This window comes from Geotrypetes seraphini, chromosome 2, assembly GCF_902459505.1.
Source record: "Geotrypetes seraphini chromosome 2, aGeoSer1.1, whole genome shotgun sequence".
Taxonomy (NCBI): Eukaryota; Metazoa; Chordata; class Amphibia; order Gymnophiona; family Dermophiidae; genus Geotrypetes; species Geotrypetes seraphini.
The window spans coordinates 9,186,590-9,212,228 of NC_047085.1; the positions used below are offsets into that span (position 1 = coordinate 9,186,590).

General features: G+C 43.4%; 1 protein-coding gene across 1 annotated transcript in view; it reads right to left on the reverse strand.

Annotated features, from left to right (window-relative positions):
• LOC117355981 (alanine aminotransferase 2-like) overlaps positions 1–17,206 on the reverse strand; it is a 116,321-nt gene extending 99,115 nt beyond the window's left edge. The window contains exon 1 of the mRNA XM_033935189.1: positions 17,017–17,206. The gene's annotated coding sequence lies outside the window, so the exon portion shown is untranslated. The remainder of the gene's footprint in view (positions 1–17,016) is intronic.
• Positions 17,207–25,639: the final 8,433 nt, after the last annotated feature.

Below are 25,639 nucleotides of genomic sequence, written 5' to 3' on the forward strand. Positions count from 1 at the left end.
TTTTGCACTATATGGTGGGTGTATGAGGAGATTCACATTTCCTGCACAGCTAAGTCCATGTGAAGTTACCTTGTGCTGTATTTGACATCTAGCAAGGTCTCTGTTTGAAAGGAAAGATCTAAGCTTAAAAATGAAGTGGCCAGAAGTTATGGTAAAAGCAGATAGTGTAGCTGGTTTTAAGAAAGATTTGGACAAATTCCTGGAGGAAAAGTCCATAATCTGTTATTAAGACATGGGGGAAGTGTCTGCTTGCCCTGGATCGGTAGCATGGAATGTTGCTACTCTTTGGGTTTTGACCAGGTATTAGTGTCCTGGATTGGCTACCATGAGAATGGGCTACTGGGCATGATGGACCATTGGTCTGACCCAGTTAGGCTATTCTTATGTTATGTTCTCATCTGTAGGGGCCTTTGTTTTCACTTCTTATTTTAATGTATTTTTTTTCTGGGAACTTATCAGTGTTTTTTATAATGGGAACAAAAATGGAAGAGAATTAATGTGTGTGGGATGAGGGGGTAACTAATTTCTTCAGCTAAATAATTCAATCCACTTCAAACAGACATAGGAGAACTCACGCACCATTCACACATCCTCCAACCAAAAACGTCAAAAGAAAAAAACTTTTGACAACCTCCTAGCCATTCGAGCTGCAACACTCGACCCCCAACTCTACAACCTATTGACCTTGACCACAGACTACAAAACCTTCAAAAAAGAAATAAAAACCCTTCTATTCAAAAAACATATAAAACCGAACTAACACAATCAGAACTGTCCCAAGCATCACCTGCAACTACTCCATATGTACTTCTGATGTCATGACAATTCAGACATAATTTATGTTATGTTATGTTTGGAATATAAGAAAATTTTCACTGCCTGTTTCTATTCTGACCATTTATTCCGTTTCATGGTCATTACAAAAAATATTTTTTTACATGGGGGGGTGTCAAAAAATGATGGGCCCCAGGTGCCACATACCCTAGATACGCCACTGTCCTCTAGTTTTCCCTTCTCTGGAAAAGATTTGCGTCTATATTAATACCTTACAAGGATTTAAATGTCTGTATCATATCTCTCCTGTCCCTCCTCTCTCCTCTAGAGTATACATATTCAGGTCTTCCAGTCTCTTCTCAGACATCTTTTGGTGCAAACCCCATACCATTATCATCATTGTCCTCTGGACCGTTTCAAGTCTTTTTACATCCTTAGTAAGATACGCTTCCAAAACCAAACAAAATACTCCCAAGTGGGGCATCACCTCCTTTCTTCTGCTGATTATGCCACTCTCTAAATGGCCTAGTAGGCTTTTGGCTATAGCCACCACTTTGTCACACTGTCTTGTAGCCTTTAGAGCTTGAGACACTGTCACCCCCATTGTGGAAGTAAAACCCCGATGTCTTAATCCATCCTATTTTATCAGGAGCCATATGGTAACCCCAAATTAAGTTTTCTCTCCCTGTCTGTGCAAATCAGCCTAGTACATAAGGCTCCCTCGGATTTCTTTTTCCCCCAAGTCCATCATTCTGCACTTTTAAGCATTGGATTTTAATTGGCAAACATTAGACCAGTAGTTCTTAAACCTGTCCTGGGGGACCCCCAACCAGTTGGGTTTTCCAGATATCCCTAATGAATATGCACGAGCAAAATTTGCCTATAAAGTAGGTAATAGGCATGCAGATTTCGCTCATTTATATTAGGAATATTGTGCAGTGGCGTACCTAAGGGGGGCGGTGGGGGGGTGCGGTCAGCCCCGGGTGCACGGCCCAAGGGGGTGCACAGCTGGCCTGCCGCTGGGGAAAGGCTGCCATTGCCATCATCAGAAAGAAGCCGGCTAGTTGGTCGACTCGCGGGGAAGAGAAGCAGGGAGGGAGAACTCGGCGCCAGCTTTTTTCTGATGACGGCAATGGCAGCCTTTCCCCGGCGGCAGGCCAGTTGTGCACCCCTTTGGGCTGTGCACCTGGGGCGGACCGCCCCCCCCCCGCCCCTCCCCTCCGCCCCTCCCCTAGGTACGCCACTGGTGCTCACTGCAGTGTTTAAGATGCTGCCTTTTCCTAGGTACACTTTTGTTGTGCGATATGTAGATTGTTACTAAAAATCATATTTTTCATATAGATGGGGGGTGTCAAAAAATGATGGGCCCCGGGTGTCACATATGCTAGGTACGCCACTGATATTGTGAAAACCTGACTGGCTGGGAGTCCCCCTGACCATCTGGAATCCCAACCTACAGTTTGGGAAACTGCCTTAGTGCAACTGAACCTTGAATACTGAATGCAATTCTGGCTGCTGGGTCTCAAAAAAGGATACGGTGACTGAAATAATCAAGAGGATGGAATATCTCCCTTATAGGCAAAAGGCTAAAGAGGATAGGAGCATGGAGAAGAGACAGCTGAAGGGAGATATGATAGAGATCCATAAAATCACACGTGGAGAGCAATAGGTAAATGTACAAGGGCTAGGGGGCATGCAATGAAGCTACGTAGTGCATTTAAAACAAGTAGGAGTAAACACATTTTTATTCAATGCACTATTAAGCTCTGAATTTTGTTTACACAGCAGTTAATGTAAATGGGTTTGGACAGGTTCCTGGAGGAAAAGTCCATAAACTGTTTTAACCAGATAGACTTGGAGAAAGCCACCGCTCAGCTGTAGGTGTAAATAACATGGGATTTAGCTATTTTGGGGCTTCTATCAGGTACTTGTGTTCTGGATTAGCCATTATTGGTCTTGATGGATCTTCAGTCCGACCTACATTTTTGTGGATATCTTTTGTTTCATGAATAAATCAAGGAACATTTTGTTGTTTACCTGCAATTACATTACTTTCTTTTCCAGAGATTTAAAAAAAAAAATAAAAAAAAAAAGATTTGACATGGATATGTGAACATTTCTTAAGAAAAAACTGAATATTTGATGGGGTGTCCTAATTTTTTTCACATAACTGTATGCCTGAGACAGTAAGCAGGCTAAATGAAATCTGGCAGGTGGGCCTTCAGGATTCATACGCCTTTCTACTAGAAAGAAAATTATCAAGGTAAGAACCTAATCTTTCCTTCTAGTGCAGAAGCCATATGAGTCCCCTAAGTCTAGGGCGGGGCTCACAATCTGAGTTTGTTTCCGAGGCAATGGAGGGTTAAATGAGAAATAGTTTAAGTCTAAAGCTCAGCCTAAAGGTGGTTTTTATAGAGTCTTCTATGATGCCTCAGTTGAGTTTTGAGTTTGTGTGAGATAGAGACCTTACCCATCCTTCTGCTTGCTCTTTATCCAAGAAGTGGAGCAGCAACTTGACCCTCAATCTGATGGGACCAGGAGAAAGACCTGGATTATTAGGCAACTCCCATACCCAGATTTTCTTCCCACTCACACAAAGGATAAAGAAAAGAAAAGAAAAAAATGGATGATTTATAGATAGGGTTACCAGATTTTCCGCCTGGAAAATCCGGACCCCCTAGACCCGCTCCCCCAGGCCTGCTTAGTCCCACCCATCCTCGCCCCATCATGCCCAAGTTCCGCCCCACCATGACCCTGCCCCTGCCCCCAAGTCCGTCCTAGTCCTGCCCCACCCCCTGCTGCCGGCTTTCGATGGGCAGGACATCCGCACATGTGTGGATGCGACACAATGACATTACCCATGCGCGTGACGTCATCGCATCGTATCCACACATGCACAGATGTGACCCTACCCAAAGGAAAGCTTTTCAAAACCCAGACAAAGTGCCATCTGGACCTCCAGACATGTCCTCAAAAGGAGAACATGTTCGGAGAAATCCAGACTTCTGGATACCCTATTTATAGAGGGCTCTGGTAGGGCAAGGCCTGTGGTACAGACAGTGAGACTGCCTTCCCAATTGAAAACCAAACAAAATATTTTCGACTAACCATAAAACTAGCCATATTGGGTCAGACCAATGGTCCAGTCCATCTAGTCCAGTATCCTGTTTCCAACAGTGGCCAATCCAGGTGACAGGTACCTGGCAGAAACCCAAATACTGTCGTAGCAACATTTCATGCTACCGATCCCAGGGCAAGTGCATTGACCCAGATACAGTGATATTCCACACAAAAAAATTTCATCTGGCATGATATTGTGTGTTACTGGGAGTGTGTGGTGCAGTAGTTAGAGCTACAGCCTTGGCACCCTGAGCTTGTGGGTTCAAATCCCACACTGCTCCTTGTCACCCCGGGCAAGTTACTTAATCCCCATTGATGTAGGTACATTAGATAGAGTGGGAGTCCACCAGGACAGTTATTGTAATCTGCATAGAATTGTAGGATATGCAAAATATGATTTATTTTTATAAGACACCAATCGTATTTTTTTTTTTTAAAGTCACTTTCAAAACGTCCCAAAACAGAAAACGCTTTATGCTAGGAAACTCTGTTATGAAAAGTATTAGCCTTGGACAGTTGGACTGTAAATCAAATTCTTAGTAGTACAGGAGAAGAAAGGGCTCTGACCTGGATGTTATAATGCACTTCCTGGCAGTCCATGTTGTAGAGAGGGAGTTCCAGAATTTAGGGAGTGACCTTAGACACCTAGCAAAGGCCATGGCGTTTTCACAGATAGAGCCTGCTCGTGGAAAGCAAGAAGAAAGTCTGTCACACGGCTGATTCAATGGGTGTCTCAAACCTGGTGTACAGGACGAGGATACAGAGATATAGGGGGCTGGAGCCATACATATATGGACCAATAAACAATTCTACTGTAATGATGGCCTACATCTTTCAAAGAATCCAAAGTGGGAAAGTCACAGATGTTTCAATTAGAGAAAGGGGGTGGCAGACGGAAGCCTTTTCATTTGGTTTCTCATCCCCAGAAGGTATCATGAGACTTTTTGGGGGGGAAAACTGCTGGAAGCGATGAGCTCAGTGGACTGTTTGTACAGGACTGGTCAGTTATAATTACGCATTTTCAAAGTCCAAGCAATGAAATTCCAGACCTGCAAACTCTAATGGCGGAGGCATTGTTGCTGTCATGGAGAAGTGGTTCAACCAGTCCCATGAATGTGATACGGCCATGCCGGGCTGTCATCTGTTTGGGAAGGATAGAGATGGCCGACAAGGAGGGGGCGCTTGCTCTTTGTGTAAAAATATATATATATATATCAAAGCAACTTAAAAGCAGGGGTTTGAGGGAGTAAGGGGCTTAAAGTCCACAGCCCTGCCTAGCTTTCTGGCTTTCCACAATGACTACACATGAGATCTGTTTACATGCAATGGAAGCAGTGAATGCAAATGGATCTCATAAATATTCATTGTGGAAATCCAGAAAACCAGGCTGGGTTGAAGGTCTCAAGGACTGGACAGAACAGCAGCACTTTTGTGGCTACGGCTACACTTAATGGGTTTTAAGAGTCAGCAAAACAACTAAGCCTTATTCTGTAAGCGCACATGTAAGCGGCATGGGAGGGGGATGGGGAGGGATTCTGTAAACGCCACTCACATTTCAGCACCAGAAAAAAATTGTCACTATGCACAATTCTATATAAGGCGCTGTACCGGGCCATGGTACGCCCCCACCTGGAATACTGCGTCCAGCACTGGTCGCCGTACATGAAGAAGGACACGGTACTACTCGAAAGGGTCCAGAGAAGAGCGATTAAGATGGTTAAGGGGCTGGGGGAGTTGCCGTACTGTGAGAGATTGGAGAAACTGGGCCTCTTCTCCCTTAAAAAGAGGAGACTGAGAGGGGACATGATCGAAACATTCAAGGTACTGAAGGGAATAGACTTAGTAGATAAAGACAGACTGCTCACCCTCTCCAAGGTAGAGAGAACGAGAGGACAGTCTCTAAAGTTGAAAGGGGATAGATACAAGGAAGTTATTCTTCACTCAGAGAGTGGTAAAAAACTGGAACGCTCTTCCGGAGGCTGTTATAGGGGGAAAAACCCTCCAGGGATTATAGACAAAGTTGGACAAGTTCCTTCTGGTAGGGATGGTCTCAGTTAGGGCACTGGTCTTTGACCTGGGGGCCGCCATATGAGTGGACTGCTGGGCACGATGGACCACTGGTCTGACCCAGCAGCGGCAGTTCTTATGTTCTTAAGCTCTAACTGTTGGTGCCTGATTTACACCTGCTGAAACCTCGTGTAAATGCTGGCACCCAAGTTAAGAGCCCCGACAGCATGCCCCTCCCATGGCCATGCTCTCTTCTGAGTTATGTGCTGTTAAGAGTTATAAAGTCGCATCAGCCAGATGTGTGGGCATATTTTAATGAGTGATGATTAATGTCAGTTGTTAGCATCCAATTGTGGACATTAATTGGCTTCTTAGCCAATTGCTTTGCACGCACACATCGCAGGAAAATTTTGGCTCACAGAGCTAGGTGTACAAAAGAAGAGAGTCACCTCCACAAGTCATTCACAGACGAAAAAACAGTGGAGAGGTCCAAAGAAAACAGGTAAGCGGGTGTGTCTCACGACTCTGCTTTATTCACTCAATAACTCGAAATGTACATGTTTCGGCCCAAGTGGCAGGCATCAGGAGTCTTATTCTCAGCAGAAACACCAATTGGGCATTTGGCCCACTCCATGTGAAAAGCTTATTCAGAGCTCCAATGAAGAAGCCCAGGATGGAATCCTCAGCGGTTGTGAAAATATGGGGAGGAGGAGGATATGATAGAGCCATTTAAATACTTAAAGGTATTAGTAATCCAAAAAAAGGCAACCTTTCTCAAGGAGGAGACTCAGGAACAAGATTAGGAAATACTGACAGGGTGGTGGAGAGTTGGAATGCCCTCCCAGAGGAAGTGATAGAGATTAGAGAATGGCACGGTGACAAAATTCATCACCGTCCCCGCGGATAACCGCGGGAAACCATCTTCATGTCATTCTTTAAGGAGAGAGGGAAGAATCAGAGTATGAATGGCCACAACCACTGACCCACAAGCTTTGCTTTGAAGAATGCTGGCGTAGAAGGACTGAGGTTGAAATAGACACAGAAAATGACATGGGATTATTTCCCGCAGTTATCTGCGGGGACGGGAACGGTAATTAATTTTGTCACCATGTCATTCTCTAATAGAGATCAAATAGTAGTGGAATTCAAAACAAGTGTGAGAGAAATACCAAGGATAACCCGATGACAAGAGGATGGTAATGAAGTGCTGTGGTAACTTAATTAGTGAGGTTTCAGCAAGCTTACAGCTGAAGAATTGTGGCATCTTCAAACACAAAATCTGGGGTTAATCTGAAGCCAGGTGTAAGTAAGAAACTGCAAAGGTCCAGCCCTATAAAGCAATGGTTACCACTTTCAAAGGTCTGGAGGGATATGGGGCAAAGAAAGGTGGGTGGCAGGTTTCAGATGTGAATTTGATTGCTTGCTGAACAGATGTTAGCCTGGTGTGGCTGCATCCCACTTACAGGCCTCATTTGAACCACATTTCCATGATAGCAAGACTATCTAGATCTTCCTGTGCCACTCCAAGTCTGGCATTTGTGACTTCTCTTCTCAGCTTACTCATTCCTTTCTTCCTCTCTATTCTTGGCAAATGGCTTGGTGGGATTCTCATTAGTTATTTTTGTTGGGGCTGACTGCTCGAGCCAACCAGCCTCCACCTACCACCCTTTTTGACTTGCTGTGAACTGCTTAGCTAGGATTTTAGTTCACCTCTTGGAAAGGTGATGGCCACCATTATTACAAGCTTTTATCCCCCCCAGCCCCCAATATAATCCAAACCCCTCTCCCTTACACCAGGTTTTCAGGTATGCACTGGAGCTCTTGGTAGAACGCACCTATGTATGGTCTGAGCAGGATTGGTTTCTACGGATGCTGTTGCCATGGATGTTCCACATTGATGATGTCATCATCAAGCGACCAGAGGAGTTTAATGATGATGAGCATACTAGAGGATGTTAGCCTCATGAAGAGCTTGATTGCCGTCTTGAAACTCTGATGATATTTTTGATATGTAATACTGAATTGCATTTCCTAAACTTTTTTTTTGCTTCATTTTCTCATTTGCTTGCCTGAGATTTCAGCTTACTGTAGTTGTAAGCAGCTTCATTTTCTCTGCGCCGAATCATAACAACTGAAAGCTGAAAGCCACCCTAAAAGTTATACTATGTAGTGGTGATGCCAGGTTTAAAAGTCATTTATTGAAGAGTTGTTCTGAGTTTTTGGACACTTGAGACTTTAGTATATTTTTTTTTTTGACCTGTGATGGTGATTTTTCTTTTAAGCGGCAGATCTTATGTATTTACCACTTATAACCTAAGTGGTGCACATTCAGGTACTCAAGTATTTTTCCCTGTCTGTCCTGGTGGGCTCATAATCTATCTAATGTATTTGGGGCAACGAGGGGATTAAGTGACTTCCCAGGGTCACAAGGAGCAATGTGGGATCTGAACCCACAACCTCAGGGTGGTGAAGCTGTGGCTCTAACCACAGCACCACACACTCCCCATCGTAATGTAATGCACAATTCATTAAGGAGTTGTTGTTGATGTTTTTCTTTAAACCTAGTTTTGTTAAGTCAGGACTCTGACTTTTACAATCCTAGTAAGTAATGAGGGGCATTTTTGACAGGACGTCTAAAATCCAAGTTTCAATGTTTTGCCAAACACACACCAAAATCCAGTAGCAAAGATGACCATTTTCAAAACAGGAAAACGGCCATTTCTCTGATGTGTTTGCGCACAGCGAGTCTCTCTTTTTCAACCATTAACCTTTTCCTAACGTGTGTCCTGGATGACGCCACATTCCAAAAATGACATAGACAGTGGATAAACAGTCTGTATGGACTAATAAAGACACGTCACAAAAATTGGTACTGCAATATATTATACTCCTGACCAGGACCAACAACGGCGTGAAAAATGCACCACCAGCTAGATCCTTAAATAAGGAACTAATTTAAAGGAGAAGCAAGGCAATAATCAGTACGGGCCTAATTCATCCCTTGCAATAATCAACAGCCCCAGGCAGGTGTTCATGAAGTGACAAGCACTTAGACAAAAGTGGCCGATTTGGACTCATAAAGAGCCAGGAACACAAAATATTTGAATTGACAGACTTATGACTTATTTACATTATGTTTACAATAGCCGTAAGTGATAACGGTGAATAATACAAAACTTTGCTACAATAATTGCGATTGGAACCAGCGTAACGTAAAATTTATTACGATAGGAAAAGGTTAAAAACAAAATGTCCAAAAGAAAATTGCACAAAACAAACTGTTGGGATGTAGGAGGGGGGCCAACATTTTTAGTATTCTGGCCACACATTTCACCATAAACTCCTTATAGTGTCTGAGCCCTCCAAAACCCACCCGAAAACCTACTGGACCCAACTGTACACCACACCAATAGCCCTTATGCCTGAAGGTGTGACCTACATGTAGGTACAGTGGGATTTGGGTGGGTTTTGGAAGGCTCACATATTCCAGAGTAGGGTTACCAGATTTTACTTAAATAAAATCCGGTCCCAGTTCTGCCCATGCCACACCCCAGCCCCGCCCCCGCAACCTGTTCTCATCAGTCGGGAGGGCTTCCGCACATGCACGGATGCAACGCAATGATGTCACGTGCGCGCATGACCTCACCACCTGCGCGGATGCCCTCCTGACGTGGTCCCAAAGAAGAAGCTTTTCGAAACCCGGACAAAGTTCCGGGTTTTAAAAAGCCGTCCGGACATGCCCTCTAAAAAGAGGACGTGTCCAGGCAAATCCGGACGTCTTCCGGAGTGGAGTGTGGGATTGAGTACCCGTCTCAAAAGTCCACCCACTAGGCTACTCCAGGAACCGCTTGCTGCTCTACTAGGCCTGGCCATAATATCTGAAGCTGTCATGCATAGGGTTACCAGACGTCCAGGAAAACCCGAACAAGTCTTCTCTATAGAAGACTGTCCTGGATTCTATATATGCAAATTGAGTAACTAAACCTTAAGTTTATATACCGCATCCTCTCCACGGAAGTGGAGCTCGGCACGGTTTACAAGAACTCAAAATATAAGAAGAGAAAGGAAAAGGTTTACATGAGCTTATATATAGAATGGAAGAGTAAGGGGGAAAATAGAATTACATGTTAGAGAAGAGCCAAGTTTTCAGTTGTTTGCGGAATAGTTGGAGGGAGCCCAGGTTCCACAGCGGGCTAGTAAGGTTCCGCAGTGGGCTGGTAAGGTTCCATAGCGGGCTAGTAAGGTTCCGCAGCGAGCTAGTAAGGGTCCACAGCGGGCTAGTAAGGTTCCGCAACGGGCTAGTAAGGTTCCGCAGCAGGCTAGTAAGGTTCCACAGCGGGATAGTAAGGGTCCACAGCGGGCTAGTAAGGTTCCGCAGCGGGCTAGTAAGGTTCCGCAGCGGGCTAGTAAGATTCCGCAGCGAGCTAGTAAGGTCGTTCCAGAGACCTGTGATTTTGAAGAGAAGAGATTTTCCCAGTTTACTTGCATAGAGAATACCGCGTAGAGAGGGGAAGGATAGTTTATATCTTTGGGCAGGTCTGGTGGAGTCAGGACTCAAGGAGTTAAAGGATAGTGGGATTAGGGGAGGAAGGATGCCGTGAATGATCTTAAAAGCCAGGCAGGAACAATTGAAATGGATTCTGGAAATCACTGGGAGCCAGTGAAGATTGGACAGGAGTGGGGAGACATGGTCTAGGCACTAATAATTAACCATTTAGATTGATGCATGCATCTTGCTACGCTCTATGCTATAAAGATGCCCCATGAGTCTTTTAGTGCGCAACTGACATAGGAGAGGCAAGGGTGAGTCTATTACTACTACTAGTTTTGATTTCTATAACGCTACCAGATACGCGAAGTGCTGTGCATTAAACACGCAAAAGATGGTCCTTGCTCAAGAGAGCTTACAATGTCATTGTGAGAGGCACACAGGACACAGGACAAAGGGTGAATCAATATACGGGGGCATTACTGAAGATGTGTACAGTATTATAGAATTTGATGGATTCACACCTAATTTATTCACAAAGATTAACTCCAGGTTTCATCTGGTGTAAATCCTTAGGCCGAAATGTTGGGGGTGGATCCTGGCACTGAGCACTAGGCATCCAACTCGGAAAGAAGCACTCATCTTTTCAACACCCAAATTTGGGCATCATTTATAGAATCTATTCTTCTAGATTAAAAAAAGAAGCTATTATATGCTTTAGCGTGACAAAAAATGTCTTATTGGTTACATGCCAATGATCAAATTTTCTTCACAACAGAATGAGGGAAACCTCTGGAATTCGTTGCTGGAGAACATGGTGAAAGCATTTAGCTTAGCAGGGTTTAAAAAAGGTTTGGATAATTTCCTAAAAGAGAAGTCTGTAAGCCGTTATTAAGAAGGATTTGAAGAAATCTACTGTTTGTTTTTAGGATAAGCAGCATAAAATCTGTTTTACTGCTTGGGATCTTGCCAGGTACTTGTGATTTGGGTTGGCTGCTGATGAAAACAGGATACTGGGCTTGATGGACATTTGCTCTGATCCAATATGGCCATTAGTCTTATCCTTTGCTATCAAACTGAGTCCAATTTTTCATTCCTGTGAACAGGACAGAGTGGCAGATTAGGAGTTTCTCTTAGATAGGTAGACGATAGATGAAAATCCAAGAGATTATGGATTTAATAAATTAAACTTAAAGACTACTGACTTCTTATTAATTAGTGATGTTTCAGCTGAAGAATTATGACATCTTCAAACACAAAATCTGGAGTTAACCTGAAGCCAGGTGTACGTAAGAAATTGCAAAGAAATGCAAATCTTTTTTTTCTTTTATGATGGAGGAAAAAGACCTCAGAGACCCACAACAGAAAAATGAATTAATAAATCTGTCTTTCAAAGGAGTCAAATTTTCATTCATCGGTCAAAAAAAACTCCAACAGTCATTTAATTGAAGAGGAATTCTGGGTTTAAAGCTGGCACTGGAGAGCAGCACAAGTTAAAAGGGACATTTGCACTGTGTTATATGGAAATAATAATAATAGCTTTATTTTTCTATACCGCAATACCATAAATAGTTCAATGCGGTTTACAGAAAGAGAGACTATACAGACAGCAACATTACAAAAGCTTACAAAATTACATTAGCCAAAAATTAGCTTAGATTAGCTAAAACTACACCAATATAAGTATGGAATCAAAGGAATTTATCAAAAAGATAAGCTTTAATCGACTTTCTATAAGTTTGATAGGAGAATGCATGTGGAATTAATTTGCTCAAGCATTCATTCCATTTGCCTGCCTGAAATGATAATGTTCTGTCGAGAAATAATAAAAATAATACATTTATTCTTTTATACCGCCATTACCAAGAGCTCTAGGCGGTTTACACCATAAGAAACTGAACAATCAGTGAAATACATTCACACCTTAAAAATAAAATCATTATAAAAAAGTAAAAAATGAATTACAATCTTAAAAATACCCAACTAAATAATACATTTGTCAAACATAGAAGACAACTAATTTTCAAAAAGAACAGTAAGATATGGCTTGATGCAGGGGTGTCCAATGTCGGTCCTCGAGGGCCGCAGTCCAGTCGGGTTTTCAGGAATTCCCCAATGAATATGCATTGAAAGCAGTGCATGCAAATAGATCTCATGCATATTCATTGGGGAAATCCTGAAAACCCGACTGGACTGCGGCCCTCGAGGACCGACATTGGACACCCCTGGCCTTGATGAATGCGTTCACCAAGCCAGGATTGTGCCTGAAATCTCTTGTAGGTACAAGCCTACAGCAATGGAAATGTAAACATGTAAGCACTACGTGTGCAGGTTATGCCTGAGTGATATAATAAATACATCGGAGATGAGCCTCTTACAGTTTTAAAGCAGAGGCAAGCGAACTTAAAAATAACTCCAGCCTCTACAGGCAAACAATGCAGTTTTTTTTTTAAATATAATAAGGGCTTACATGATCTGATTTCTTAAGGCCATAAATGAGTCTGCAGCATTCTGAACGATTCTCAGTCTCATCCGTAGATGAGGCCGTCCGCCTCATCTACGGGCTCAAAAAATCAGACCACATCAGCCCTTTCTACAGGAAACTTCACTGGCTACCGTTCGAAGCAAGGATCATCTTCAAATTCGCCTGCCTCTGCTTCAAAACCCTAACTGGCTCAGCCCCGATATATCTTTCACGCCACTTCACCTTCCCAGGCTCTAACCGTACACGCAATGCACACCTGTTTGCCTACCCCTCCCCAAAAGGATGCATCCACAAAAGATTCTTCGACAAAACCCTCTCTTTCCAAGCTGGCAAATGGAATGACTGCCTGTCCACTCTCATCTCTCTTGCCCCAACTTATCAATCCTTCAGGAAATCTCTAAAAACATACCTCTTTGATAAATTCCTCTAACCCCCGCCCCCCCGACCAAACTAATATTCCCTTGCCTCCCTCCCTACCCTTCCCCTCCCCCCATGCAACAATTATTGGATCATTTTGTAATTGTCACTGGTTTATACCATATAATTGTTAACTAATTCTCTGCACCTACATTGTATAAATCGCTCTGAACTGTTTTTCGATATGCTGTAACCTCGATGTAACTTCGCTATAACTAAGCTGTAACTTCGCTGTAAATGTACAGTCTCTTATCCTGTAAACCGCTCTGAACTGTTTTGTGGTATTGCGGTATAGAAAAATAAAGTTATTATTATTATTATTAATGGTTTTCTTAAAAGAACCTAAGAAAATTATTTTACAATAATCCAAAATACTTAAAATAAGAGATTGAACCAATAATCGAAAAGATAAAAAAAAGTCAAAATAATGTTTTAGTACAAAGTTTCCATAAAGTAAAAAAAAAAAACCCCTGATGAAGCCACTTTCTGATGCACATTTAAGATTTTTGTCACTGCCATTAAATGACTGTTCCCCGATGCAAGCAACGATGGAAGAATCTGTTGCAGTAACAGTAAGATGCCTGAGCAGCTGGGTACGTGATGGAAGGATGTTGCAGATGGCAGACAAAACACTAATGATGTCATTTAACAGTAGTTAATTTAAATGCAAAAGTTTTTTTAAATCATTGAATTCAGTTGCCAATTGTCTAAGATGTGTTAAGTTTTTACATAGTGATGCTTTTTAGAGAATGACACAGGGACAAAGTTTGTCCCCGTCTCCTTCTCTGCAGGCTCTGTTCCTATTCCTGCCCTGTAGTTAACCGCGGGTTCTAGTCCCTCTGTGTCATTCTCTAATAGAGACCTAACAGGTTATCAGTATTTTAGATATATACAGAGTTGGATAAGGAGCACTAACTTATACTAGATCAGGCTTCTAGGGCTGGTGGCTGGGATGTATCCTTAGCAGCGAGGAACAGAATGACTGCTGGAAGGGTCCCCGTTTGACTGAGTGATGAGGAAGAAGACAGTTGAGCGAATGGTTCATGGACTTCCCCTCAATGAAGACAAATCTCTAGCAGTGAATACATTTCATAAGTCTCCATATTTTGGCTTCTATGTTGTCTCCTGTCTCGGGGCCCTGGTAAGAGAAATGGCGTGAGTGACAAAGGGGATCTCACGTGAAGAAGGGAATTAGTCTGTTACTCCACCAGGATTTGTGTGAAGTGGACTTGGAGTCCGTGGATGGATGGCCGAGAGGACAGTGCAAGAGCTCACGTCTAGCAACAGAAGAGAGGGTGTCTATAGTGCACCAGAGGACAACGGTGGTCCCCAGTCACCCGGACAGTGGCTCAAAGTACAGGATGAAAGCAGCAGTTCCTGGTTTGTGGTGTGTGCAATCTCTGCTCGTTTTGACGTTCTGGACAGTGACCACTGGAGCTTGGATTCTATTTTCTGCTTTGCGTTTGCCCAGGAAATGAACCAGAACCATGAGCATCCCATGAACTGACTTTTTTTTTTTTTTCACTTGCCACAAGTTACCAAGGTTTTGTAAGGTGAGGAGTGGCCTAATGGTACCGCTTCTGCCTCAGCACCCTGAGGTTGTGGGAATGAGTCCCAGCACTGCTTCTTGTGACCATGGGCAAGACATTCTATCCACTGTTGCCCACCGCTTTGAATGTGTAACCACAAAAGGGTAGTCCATCATTCCAGTTCCCTTTCCCCTAGGCACGAAGTTCAAGGAACATGAATATAAGATGTTAGGTGTGACATTGAGCAAGAGCGAACAGGAAAAAGACCTGGGGGTACTGATAGACCGGACACCGAAACCGTCGTCACAATGCGCGGCGGCTGCAAAGAAAGCAAACAGGATGTTGGGCATGATTAAGAAGGGAATCACAAGTAGATCGGCTAACGTCATAATGCCGCTTTACAGAGCAATGGTCAGGCCACACCTGGAGTATTGTATCCAACACTGGTCTCCCTACCTAAAAAAAGGATATAACCCTGCTGGAAAGGTTACAGAGGCGAGCTACAAAGTTAGTAAAAGGTATGGGAAATTTGAGCTACAAAGAACGCCTTAGAAAACTGAGCTTGTTCACCCTTGAGAAGAGAAGAATGCATGGAGATATGATAGAGACTTTTAAAATACTAAAACGATTTGATAAAATCCAGCAAGATGCATCGTTATTCACGTTGTCATATGTGACTCAGACGAGAGGTCATGTACTGAAATTGAGAGGCGACAGGCCCAAGACAAATGTCAGGAAGTTCTGTTTCACACAGCGAGTGGTGGACGCTTGGAACGCTCTCCCGGAGGAAGCTGTGACGGAGACCTCCATTATAGGATTCAAGGGCAAGTTGGATGCACACCTCCTTGCAAATCACATTGAGGGATACAGGTAAACAAGGTCTCGTCTGGGAACACCTGGGTCTTCATCAGGAAGCACCTAGTTGGGCCTCTGCGTTTGCGGGTCACTGGACTGGATGGACCAAGGGTCTGATTCGGTGAAGGGATTTCTTATGTTTCTTATGTGATGTGACATTTTCTGCAGGACTGGGATGACAATGCCAGGGGCCTGTCTTTCTCCTCATTCACAAAGGAACCTGGGGCAGTTCTGTTAGCCAAGCAACAAGGGGCTCTCTCGGACAGGCCACTTCATCCCGATCAGGCATCACTTCTTTAAGATCGTGAGGTAAGTGAGCGCAGTAGTCACCGTGCAGCTCGGTGAAGGGTAAACAGGGAGAGAAGATGTCAGATGCCTTCAGGACTCTTGTCACACCCATTCCAGAGCAGAAAGTCTCTTATCACTCCCAGGACAGGCAGGCTACAGATGGGGCGATTAGCAAAACTCAGAAGAACAAGCAATCCCAACAGACATTCAGATGCCTTAGTCCGAGCTACAACTCAAGAGGGAAAATGGAGCATTCATTTTGCTCATGTGGCTCCCCCCGACCACCTCCAATAATCTTCTTTTTCCTTGTTTCACCCACTACCCATACTTTTCCTTACTATAATGATCATATTGTAATTTCCTTCTCTTACATTTTGAATTTCTATTGTACATCACGCAATAGGCTGAAAATGCCCCGTAGATCAAACAATTGAAAATATAGTCATTAAATATATTCTTGGAGTTATGGTCTCAGGCTGGTTAGGTTAATTTCCCTCCACAACACATCACATGGGGGTGGGGGTGGGGGGTCCAATACCACCAGCGTCCCTCTAATGCTGCATCATGGGAATGAGTAGCCTCCAGAGATGCTGTTATACCATATCATTGGGGGGGGGGGGGAGGAAAGTTAGTTCCAGCATCAATCACTGTAAAACTGGATCAGTGGGATCAATTCCCTCCCGTCACTGTAACCCTGTTTCATGGGGGGGGGGGGTCAATTTGCTCCAGCCTAACTCCCTTTAATGCTGCATCCTGAAGTCAATTTTGCTCAAATTCCCTTTTGCACTAGGGTGGTCCCTACCTTCAAAGGAAAGAGATAGAAATCTGGATAATTGTCGTGACCTGGCTGAACTGTCTCTTCCGGAGATTTTAGAGTGATTTCTATCAATTCTTGTATGACATCGGGAAGGGGAAGACAGTTCCTGGTCTCGGAATACAACCCCAAGACTCTTTCTAGGTTGAGGGTATCCTGTTTCCAGGAATGGGGTCAGCGCAGGGAGATGACTTGCCTCCCATGACACAGACAGAGGGCGGGGAGGAGGGTCACTAACCTGGGATGTCTTTCCAGGATCAGGGGTGCTGGCTTCTTCCTTTCTCTGTTCCAGGTACTTTTTCAGGTCTTCTGTATCCAAGACTCAAGAGCCTTTCTGTCTTTAGCTCACTTTGGCTGCTCTTGGGAGGTTTCTTCTTATCTCCATTAACCCTCTGTCTCTCTCTCTTTTACAGGTCACTCTCACTGTTTGCTACTGTCAGTCTCTTCCTGCTGCTGCTGCAGGCCCCGTGCCTGTCACTGTCTGTCTCTTCTCACTGGTGGAGCTTCTCTCCTCTCTCTGATCACATGGGGTGATCTCCAGGGGTGGAGAAGGGACATGTGTGCAACTGTTGGTCATATTTCCTAGTGAGGGACTGGAGGCGCTGACCTTTCCAGGAGCAGCTGATCTGTCAGTGGAATCCTACCTCCCACAATTTAAAGGAGCTCACAGCTCAGACACCCCCCCTTCCTTCCCCCTGCCATGTCTAGATCCACTTACACGCCCCAACCAGCACAGGCTGGCCGAGCTGGGGACCAGTCTGTTTACAGAAACAGAAGCACAGGGCATGCTTCTCACAGGCAGCAAGGGAGGGTGGCTTTTGGCTCTAGGAAAGAGGAGCACACCAAGAGACATCCTAGCACATCTGTATATGGACCCATTCACTGGACTCTAAGGGGCCTCCTCAACCAATAGGAGGGAATATTTTTTCACTCAGAGAAGAGTTAAGCTCTGGAACGCATTGCCAGAGGTTGTGGTAAGAGCAGATGGCGTGGCTGGTTTTAAGAAAGGTTTGGACAAGTTCCTGGAGGAAAAGTCCATAGTCTGTTATTGAAAAAGACATGAGGAAAACCACTGCTTGACCTGGATTGGAAGCATGGAATCTTGTTACTCTCTGGAATTCTGGAATCTTGTTATTCTTTGAGATTCTGAATGGGTTTTGGCTAGGTACTAGGGACCTGGATTGGCCACCGTGAGAACGGCTCTTGGGCTTGATTGGCCATCGGCTATTCTTATGTTCTTAAGAACTGCAAGGGACTGGGATACACAGAAGATTTAGAATCAGAAAATAATATTAAAGATTGAACTAGGCCAGTTACTGGGCAGACTTGTACGGTCTGTGTCTGTGTATGGCCGTTTGGAGGAGGATGGGCAGGGGAGGGCTTCAATGGCTGGGAGGGTGTAGATGGGCTGGAGTAAGTCTTAACAGAGATTTCGGCAGTTGGAACCCAAGCACAGTACCGGGTAAAGCTTTGGATTCTCGCCCAGAAATAGCTAAGAAGAAAAAAAAAAAAAAAAAAAAATTTAAATTGAATCAGGTTGGGCAGACTGGATGGACCATTCGGGTCTTTATCTGCCGTCATCTACTATGTTACTATGTTACTATGGTAATGCAGAAAAGGTGAAGGTAACAGAATGCTTTTATTTCGCTGGAAAACAGCAGTTGGACATGGGAGATGGGGACAGGAGAGGAGCTGAGAAAGCAGGACAGCCTTTGCTGTGAACTGGACCAGCTTCGCTGATCAGGAACTGATAGTGGCTCCGTACCTGCAAGACCGTCAGAACAGAAAAAGCCCAGCCTGTCACGTGACCCAGAGCCAAGGACGCCCCCCAAACCCAGCATCCCTGGACGTAAGAGCAGTAACTTTTCATGTCTTACTATTTCATGGTAATAAGGGTCAGCCGACAAGGGGCAAAACTACCCTTTTACTGAACTCTCTCATCACTGTGGGAGTGTGTGGTGAAGTGGTTAGAGCTACAGCCTCCGCACCCTGAGGTTGTGGGTTCAAATCCTGCACTGCTCCTTGTGACCCTGGGCAAGTCACTTAATCCCCCCATTGCCCCAGGTACATTAGGTAGAGTGAGAGGGGAAAAATGCTTGAGTACCTGAATAATTTGTAATAGAATTGTAGGATATGCAGAATATACAGTACATTATTTAAATAAAAAAAAAAAGATGTGACTGGCTTACCAGAGAAATCCTCCCTTACTGAGTAAATAGTAGCAGTTATCTAACACATCAGCCACAAGCCTTTACTGTTTTGAATGCTTCACCTTCTTACGCACTAAAAAAAAAAAAGCCCAGTCATCAAAGCCCCCTGCAGCTATCAAAGTGACACACAGAGCAGGAATACAGCACAGACAACGGAAGATCAGATCTACATCAGAACCCCATGTAGGCATCACACGGATACATGTAAAGCACGAATACAACATGGGAGAATTAAAGAGTGGTTGACCGTTGGAATGAGCTTCCAGCGCAGGTGATCGAGGCCAGCAGCGTGCTGGACTTTAAGAATAAATGGGATACCTATGTGGGATCCCTACGAGGGTCGAACTGGAATATCGGTCGCTAGGTATAGACTTAAGAGGATGGGTCAGTAGGGTGGGCAGACTTGATGGGCTATAGCCCTTTTCTGCCGTCATCTTCTATGTTCTATGTTTCTATGTTCTATGTTCTATATGTGAGTTTGCAAACCATTGGTATGTATAATGCTTTCTCATTATTACATTGTGTCACATATCTCTTCATGTTTTCAAAATCTGACCCGCGCTATGGTTTCTTTATCCTATTAACTTTTCATTCTTGTGGCTTCTCTTAGGCACTTTATAGATTTCTGTGCTTAATCTTATACTCTAATACATACCATGGCACTTTTTCAGCACATTTTTTCCTCTTATGTTTCTTGTCGATGTTTCAAGCCTCTCTCTATATAGCATGATCACATTTGGCTCACTTGTTTTATCCTGCTGTCGAATATAGACACTAATATACATGCTCCAGATTGGCATCAGAGTCACTTCTTATCTTTCTCTTTATTATTATTATTCATCATTACCTCTTCCTTTTAGGACCCCTGAGGAAGGCGTGTTCGCCGAAACACGGACCGTGTAGGGTCCGGTTGGATTTTTACCACAGTATTTTTTATCATTGTACTTTTTTCATTGAATTTTCATGTTTTTATATGTCAGTGTATAATAAATTATCTCCAGAACATCTATATCCACAGTTTTTTGTTTTTGTTTTCATCGGAGAATTAAAAATTGGCATCAGAATCCTATACCAGCATCACATTGAATGTATACTGGTATAGGATGTGTATGTATTGTATATGTATCAGGGGGGTGCTGAAAAGTTCTGAGCGCAACCACCCAACTTTGTAAATTCTCAACACTATTTTGCCAATGTAGCTGAAAAGAGTTATCTTATTTAAGTGCCAATTTGCAGAAACAAAATACTATGTTTTTGACATTGTTTCAGATCATTAATTGAACCATATCCACATCATTCTCTTGGTTGGGTGAAAACTTTTCAGGAACCCCCTCGTAAGGCATGAATACAGCATGGACAGATGTGCCTCAGATCCCCATGCAGACATCACACTGATACTCTGAAAAGTACAGGGTATCTGTAATAAAAAAAAATAGTCATTGTGCATTCTGGTATCACAAAGAGTATAAATAAGGAATAAGAAATTAAGAGCCACGAATAACACAGAGCCACAAAGCTAAATGCAAGGGGTAAAGACTACACCATGAACTCTGCATATTAATTTATAGTAACATAGTAGATGACGGCAGATAAAGACCTGAATAGTCCATCCAGTCTGCCCAACCTGATTCAATTTCAATTTTTTTTTTTTTTTTTGTAATTTTTCTTCTTAGCTATTTCTGGGCAAGAATCCAAAGCTTTACCCGGTACTGTGCTTGGGTTCCAACTGCCAAAATCTCTGTTAAGACTTACTCCAGCCCATCTACACCCTCCCAGCCATTGAAACCCTCCCCAGCCCATCCTCCACCAAACGGCCATACACAGACACAGACCGTACAAGTCTGCCCAGTAACTGGCCTAGTTCAATCTTTAATATTATTTTCTGATTCTAAATCTTCTGTGTTCATCCCACGCTTCTTTGAACTCAGTCACAGTTTTACTCTCCACCACCTCTCTCGGGAGCGCATTCCAGGCATCCACCACCCTCTCCGTAAAGTAGAATTTCCTAACATTGCCCCTGAATCTACCACCCCTCAACCTCAAATTATGTCCTCTGGTTTTACCATTTTCCTTTCTCTGAAAAAGATTTTGTTCTACGTTAATACCCTTTAAGTATTTGAACGTCTGAATCATATCTCCCCTGTCTCTCCTTTCCTCTAGGGTATACATATTCAGGGCTTCCAGTCTCTCCTCATACGTCTTCTGGCGCAAGCCTCCTATCATTTTCGTCGCCCTCCTCTGGACCGCCTCAAGTCTTCTTACGTCCTTCGCCAGATACGGTCTCCAAAATTGAACACAATACTCCAAGTGGGGCCTCACCAATGACCTGTACATAAGAATGCCTCAGGGACAGAAAAGGGCACAGTGACCCTTCCTCACACATGAGGGGTGCTCACTGAAGGGTTAAGAACATAAGAATTGCCGCTGCTGGGTCAGACCAGTGGTCCATTGTAGCCAGCAGTCCCCTCCCATGGCAGCCCTTAGGTCAAAGACCAGCGCCCTGAGACCAGCCCTACCTGCATAGGTTCTGGTTCAGCAGGAACTTGTCTAACTTTGTCTTGAATCCCTGGAGGGTGTTTTCCCCTATGACAGACTCCGGAAGAGCGTTCCAGTTTTCCACCACTCTGGGTGAAGAAGAACTTCTTTATGTTTGTACGGAATCTATTCCCTTTTAACTTCAGAGAGTGCCCTCTTGTTCTCTCTACCTTGGAGAGGGTGAACAACCTGTCCTTATCTACTAAGTCTATTCCCTTCATTTTCTTGAAGGGGACTATCTGTTCCTATTATAGGGAGCGGGATAAGATTAGGCATGATACGAGAAGCCCCCACTGTTTGTGAACCATTGTGCTTAATGCTAACCCTTATCCACAAATTACTAATGAATGAACTGTGTATAACACCAGTCCCCAGATTTTTTTTTAACTAACATCACAAATATTCCTGATAATTTGTCCACCCCAGCTTTCCTGCCAAGGCTAACCAGTTATTTTTGCAAAGAGGCTACCTTGAACACAATCAGATATTCCAAACTGTCTCTACAATTCCATAACAGGCTAGAAAATCCCCCTTTAGTTCATCTCAGGTAGTGCAGAGAGAACATGGAGGAGGAAGCTCAGGATGTGTTTAAAGGTCACAGATGATAGCAAAAGCTGGGTCTAATGTACTTACGGATGTTAGGGAAAGGAAGTGAATTTAACTGATAAACTGAGCTGTTGTGTCAGCTGCAAAGCCAAGGGACACTATGTGAAGGTGTTACCAAATTAAAGGCAAACATGTTTTCTTGGGTAACCTCTGATCACATTTGCAGTCCACTGTTTACATTTGAAGCCTGGGAATCCCTGTAGAACAGCTTGTCCTACTTAGGCATTCCCAGTGCTTTTTCTGCCCAGGGAAGCTGGGGACAGGAATGGGACAGGAATGGGAAGGACAGGACATGAATGGGAAGGACACGTGTGAGGCTGTCAAATGGGAAGGACACGTGTGAGGCTGTCAAATGGGAAGGACACGTGTGAGGCTGTCAAATGGGAAGGACACGTGTGAGGCTGTCAAATGCCAAACACAGGGCACCCTGAGAAAAGGGACCAGAACGGAGGAGTCAGAGAAGTGTCAGAGGGAAAATCCACTTTCTTCTAGTCATACAGCCTGCAGTTCCCCCCGCACCAGAGCTGCATGTGAGAGGCCCCATGCTCCCTGCAGTGTTTCTAAGTGCTACAGCCAGACATTGCTTGCATTCTTGCCCATTCTTAGAGCCTTACATGAGGGTCTCAAACTCCCTGCAACACCCCCAGCACCAGAGCTGTATGCCAGGGGCCCCGTGTTCTCTGCAGTTTTTCCAGCTTCCATAATGGCCTTACATGTGTCTGTGATGGTCTCTAGAAAATGACATGGTGATAAAATTCATCACCATTCCCGACCCCATGGATAACCACAGGAAAGAAAGGGAAGAATCAGAGTATGAATGGGGACAGCCATTGACCTCATGCCTTGCATTGAAAAATGCTGGTATAGGACTGAGGTTGAAATAGACAATAAAGAGTGACAGTCTCTGGTATCCAGAGCAGATATTGTGATGTCATAAAGCCTCATTCCACCAATGCCTAAGAGCCAACCTCATCAGTGATGTCACAATGGGATCATTATCCTATACTTGGCTCGCATAAGAATCAGAGTATGAATAGGCCCAGCCACTGATCCTCAAGCCTTGCATTGAAGAATGCTGGTGTAGAAGGACTGAGGTTGAGATAGACAATAAAGAATGACATGGGATGGTTTCCCACAGTTACAGGGATGGGGACAAGTTCTGTTCCCGTGTCATTCTCTACGGCCATGTCATTCTTTAAGAAGAGAGAGGGAAGAATCAGAGTATGAATGGGCAAAGCCACTGCCCTCAAGCCTTCCATTGAAGAATGCTGGTGTAGAAAGACTGAGGTTGAGATAGACACTAATGAATGACATGGGATGATTTCCAGCCACTGACTCTCAAATCTTGCATTAAAGACTGCTGGTGTAGAAGGACTGAGGTTGAGAGAGACACTAAAGAATGACACGGGATAATAATAATAATTTTATTCTTTTACACTGCCATTACCAGAAGTTCTAGGTGGTTTACACTAAGAGAAACTAAACAGTCAGCGAAATACATTCATACCATAAAAATAAAATCATACAATAAAAAGTTAAAAATATGGTTACAATCTTAAGAATACCAAGTTAAGTAATAAATTTGTCAAACAGAAAAGACTTGACTAATTTTCAAAAAGAACAGTAAGAAGTGGCTTGATGAAAACATTTACCAAGCCAAAATTGCAGTCTACATGCTTGAAACGCTAAGGTCCTATCAAAGAAGGTCTTATAACGAACACCATTTGGCTTAGGAAAGGCAAATAAATGGAAACTTCTTGTATTCCTTAATGGTCTTTCAAAGTAATGTAATGTAATTTATTTCTTATATACCGCTACATCCGTTAGGTTCTAAGCGGTTTGAAGAAAATATACATTAAGATTATAAATGAGAAGTAAGAAGGTACTTAAAAAATTCCCTTACTGTCCCGAAGGCTCACAATCTAACTAAAGTACCTGGAAATTAATAAAGAAGAGAAAATAAAGATGGTTGAAAAAAGAAAAATTCTATGTGAATTTATAGGATGGAAATTAAACTGACAGTGAAGAACTGTATGAAAAATACATATGGAATGCAGTTAGAGAGGGTAGGTTACAATCTATTTATGGTATTTGTTTAATTGGACGGTGTTAAGGTGGGTAATTTGGGGGAAGGTTATCTGAAGGTAGGTGAATCTTCTGGAGGTAAAAGAGGAGGGGTTAAGATATTTGGATGAATTTTTTGAAAAGCAGGGTTTTGATTTCTTTTCTGAATGTTTTGAAGTTGTCTGATATTGTCATAAGATTGGAGATGGAATGGTTGATTTTTGCTGCTTGTGTTGCCAGAAGGTTGTCAAACATTTTCTTGCGATGTGTGCCTTTGAGTGGGGCGAAGGCGAAAGGGTTCGAGGTTCTTCTGTGTCTTGAGGTGGAGATTTGGTTTAAGCGGTTGTTTAGATAGGAGGGGGAAGAGCCGTGTAATGCTTTGAATATCAGGCAGTAGAATTTGAATTGGATTCGTGCTTGTATGGGTAGCCAGTGAGAGTCTAAGAAGGCAGTTGTTATGTGATCATATTTTTTGAGTGAGTAGATCAATCTGAGGGCGGTGTTTTGTATGGTCTGGAGTTGTTTTATCATAGTGGCTGGACAAGGAAGATATAGGGAGTTGCAATAATCCAGCAGACCTAAGACTAGGGATTGGACGATTAGTCTAAATTGTGCTTGGTCAAAGAATTTTCTGATTTTACGGAGATTTCTCATGGTTAGAAAAGCTTTCTGGGTTGTTTTGTTGATCTGGGGCTGCATTGTGCAACATCTGTCTATCGTAACTCCTAGGAGTTTTAGTTCGGGTTGTATTGGGTATTTGGTATTTTTGATTTTCAGTTCTGTGATGGTAGGAGTTTGGGCTTTTTCGAGCAAAAGGAATTTTGTTTTTTCAGAATTTAGTTTTAGTTTGTGATCCATCATCCATTTTTCTACTGTGTCTAAGGTTGTTTCTAGCTTTGTTGTGGTGGTGGTCTCTGATGGGTTGAAGGGGAGGATTATGGTGATGTCATCAGCATAGCTGAAAGATGTGACATCTAGGGTATCTAAAGTGGCTCCTAGGGAGGAGATAAAGAGGTTGAAGAGCGTAGGTGAGAGAGGTGATCCTTGTGGAACTCCGCAGGGATTTGTCCATGGTTCTGATTTTATATCATTGTATTTTACCCTGTAGGTTCTAGATTTGAGGAACCCCTGAAACCATTTGTAGACCTTGCCTGAGATTCCTATGGCGTCGAGAATTTGTAGTAGTAAGGTGTGGTCAACTAGGTCAAATGCTGCGGAGAGGTCTAATTGTATTAATATCATTTTTTTTCCTTTACTGATGTGTTGTCGGGCTGTATCTAGTAATGTGTCAAGTAGTGTTTCTGTGCTATGGTTAGTTCGGAATCCTGATTGTGAGGGGTGGAGTAGGTTATGTTTTTCCAGATATTCGGTGAGGTATTGTGCCACTAGGCCTTCTATTATTTTAACATACAATGGTATTGAAGCGATAGGTCTGTAGTTGGAGGG